Genomic DNA, 3,882 nt, shown 5'->3' with positions numbered 1-3,882 from the left:
GTGGCGGGAGCGGCGAGAGACGACTGTGGGGGGAGGGGAGCTGCAGTTTGAGCGGGACGCGCACCGGCTGCGGCGGAGCGGCCGCCGCCCAGCGAGCGGATCTGTCAGCACGACCCCCCGCCCGAGCGGGCGAGAGGGCGCGGCGGGGTCTCTCGGGCCGTGGCTCCTTGACAGGAGGAGGGGGCGAGCGCCCGCTCACCCCCGGACCTACCCCACCTCGCCTTTCCGAACCGAGACGCCTTTTCTCGCAGTCTTCGCGGCCGGCTGATGGCCGCCTTCTCATGACAAGAAACTTCGGGTCGACGGAATATGCAGGACCCGGGGTAACGGGTGCCTCCGGTCCGGGGTGGTCGCCAGTGTTCTCCTCGGGACCCAGTCGTGTATGTAGTCGTCTTCTGACGCCCAAGTGCGAGGTGCCCCGGGAATGTGCGTTTCGCCGCCCCACGCCGCCACCCGGTCCGCGCGCCTCGGTCCGGGTAAGGGTGTTGAGGTGAGGGAGCCCCGCCGGCGTCCGGCTTTTCCAGTGCGGGGGTACTGGCGGGGGCAGGCGTTTGATGTTCGAGCGGGCCCCTAGGATAGGTGCTGGGTGCCGGTTCTTGCTAGGAATTTTTGTCATTTGCGCTCACGATATTGTCCTTTCTTGGGGGGAGGGGTGTAATGGGTGCGATGAAAGACGGGGCTTCCAGCTTGCCATTTCCTTCTGCTCTGTACCCTTCCCGAGTCGCACTTTTTTTAGAAGACTTTTTCCTTCTCCAGTCTTTGAACCATGTCGCAAGGGAAAAAAGCAATCTGGGAAAGTGTATTGCTGTTTTCCTCCCGAAAAGTCTTTACGCGGACAACTTAACGGTAATTTTGCAATCTCCACCTTTTCTTGGGAACTCTCTTGACTCCGAGGGGGAGGGCAGAGGGAGGGGTGTTATTTGTCTTTCCCTTTTTTTAGCTCGTGGTTTCTGTCAGTTCTTACTCGACCACTCTTGAAGGATTTGAGGCAGTGACGCGTTTAACTTTAACACTTTACAGATAATGACTTTTGTCAAAATTCCTCATTAAAGATGCATGAGATCCTGAGCCCTTTTCCACGCTGAAAGCACCAGCCGATTAACCTTTGCTGGTGTGGTATTTTGCGTGCGGGGCGCGCGGCTCTGGGTTGCAAATATTCGGGAGATGGTGTTGCAGCAGCTGTTGAGTTGTTCGCAGAGAGGAATAACGCTGCCTGGGAGCCTCAGTCACGCTCTTTAGGACTGCTTGCCCAAAGAGTTTCCCCCCCTGGAATTGATAGAACGCTCGATCGATTTCTTATTTCTATAGAGACTGGGGGACCCGCCCTCCCTGAGAATCTTTCCCGAGGAGAATAGGAGAACGCAATGTGATGTTTTTCAAATTGGGTCTAACGGAGCTCCCTAAACACTGGATTTGTGACCCCCTGATTGGCTGGAAGGAAGCGGGACTGGGGGGTTTGAATGTTGAACTCTAGATTACAATTCTTGCCTTTTCGAAAAAATTTTACTTTTAACCAGAGGACCACGGAAATAGTTATGAAACGTAAGACGAGGAGTTTTTTTTTTTTTTTTTTTTTAAGTTGGTGTTTGATAGTTTTTTCTCCCATTAAGAGCTTTCGGGTGTTTCTGAAATGTGTATTAAAAGTAAAAATATAGAGGCTATTTCCTCAAAATTACATTTCTGCTGGCTAAAATTACAGAACTTTTATATATTTTTACCCTGTTCTTTATTGTTAAAGAACGCGTGGAGGATTTAGTGACCTTTTTTTTTTTTTCTTGACAGAAAATTTTCTTGTCAAGCTACATCTATTTGTTGGATGCAGGTTACGGGGGATTTTTGGGGGGGGGGCAAAAATACCAAATGGAAATTTTAATTTTCTTGATGTTAACGAATTAGCGTTTCCACATTTTCCATAATAATTGAATATATATTAAGAACTCTTTACACTTAATTTAAAATATGTAGATTTTCGTAATTCAGCCACTGCAATGGACTGAAAACTTTAATATACAAGGAATTTATGTTTCTTAGTTTAGAGAGTTACAACAGGCAAGTAGGAACAGGTGTATATATAATTTTATTCCTTTGATAAATTCATTTGAATATATTGTATATGCCAGGGTTGACGTGTTGTGTGTACAGCAGTGTGAATGTGGTGTGTTTTATTTGATAAGTTTTCACTGATTTTTGTTTAACGTTGATTGAGGCAACCATCAGTATATTTCTATTTATTACCAAGCTTATCATTCAGTTTCATTGCATCTTGATAAAAGGCGGGTGTGGTTTTCAAAGAAAAGCAGTAAACTCGCTGATAAACAAAATAGCTGTAGATGCTTTGAAAAGGGATTTTTTAGCAATTTATATCCTCTTATGAGTAGTAATTGAAATTTTGAAACTTGTATTTTCACAGTAGATAAAATACACATTGTTAGAAAATATTCAAATAAAGAAAAAAATTCTGTGACTTTTAAACATCTCTGTAGGGCTGTAAATACAATTTGTTAATAAGTGAAATAACTAAGTTTATACATCCTGCTATGCATTTTGTACTGCTTTTGTAACAAAAGTTTCAATTACAGAACCCATTGTTCATTACCTTATTCAAGGCTGTTTATTTTGGATCATTTCATAAAAATTTCTTCCATAAAATTTGATTTAATTAAATTGTAGGCAATCCCATTTCTATTTTAAATACACCTTAAAGTACAGAACCTAGTGGGTTTTGCTTTTTTACTGTTGTTATTGGTTTTTATTGGAAATTATTACAAGTGACTTACAGATATTTATGGGGGGATTACATTCCACTGTGCTGATAAAATTTAATCATACTTTTAGCGTGTTGGTTTATGAGGGGTTTTGTTTGCTTGAGGGGTGATGGGTGAAGGATTGTTTAATAAGCCATATTTAAGAGAAGCAAAGGATTCCTTCATTTAAAATATATCACTTAAACCTTGAGAATACACTAGCGCCTAAATAAAATTCACAGCATTCAAAATATTTTCTCTAGTATGTGATGCTGGATAAGAGGACAATTTTGGTTTTAGATTTGTGGGCATGTAGGTTTAAGTTCTAACAGATGTATGTTTTTTAATATTTACAAGCTCCTATCCACATTTTGCTGTAGAAACTGATAGCTGTAATTTATCTTCTATTCTAAGAACTAGAAAAGTCCTGTTACCACTGGAAAATGATGCTGGGGGATGGTATTGCTCTAGTAGCTCACCTCTTTAAAGCTGTATTTACACACTGTGGGAGAGTGGGAGCCCAAAAAGGTGTCAGTCTTCCTGGTAGCATTTGCCCTTCACACAATATTTTAAAATTCAAATAAAAGCATGATTTTTATTAGACTTTTTTTCCTTAAGCTGTTAACTTTCTTGTAAAGTTACATAATTTAGCCTTAGGTGTTTGTGTGTAACACTGCATTTTTCCTAATAAATATTTATTTTAATGTTTATCAAAGATTAAGGTTAAGGATGAGAATTTCAAAATATCATCCCTTGTTTCATCATGTTTTGTATACTAAATTTTGGTTCCTTTTATGGAGATAAATATATGTGTACTTATTTATTTTTGTATGTAGTAACTTTTCAGAATGTCACAAGAAATTTTAACCAAATATTGTGGAGATAAATATATATGTACTTATTTATTTTTGTATGTAGTAACTTCAGAATGTCACAAGAAATTTTAATCAAATATTAATAAAATATTGGTCAGCTGATTTGTTTACAAAAAAGAAGAAAATGCCCAGAGACTCAATTAAAAATCAATTATATTGTAAATTTACATACTATTTATAAAAAATTATTCTATAAAAATTTGTCTCCAGTATTTTAAAGACTTACTCGCCAAGACTTACTCGCCTGAAATTGGCATTTGTCC

Source organism: Loxodonta africana, chromosome 17, assembly GCF_030014295.1.
Source record: "Loxodonta africana isolate mLoxAfr1 chromosome 17, mLoxAfr1.hap2, whole genome shotgun sequence".
NCBI lineage: Eukaryota > Metazoa > Chordata > Mammalia > Proboscidea > Elephantidae > Loxodonta > Loxodonta africana.
Note: the sequence above shows the minus strand (reverse complement) of the source record.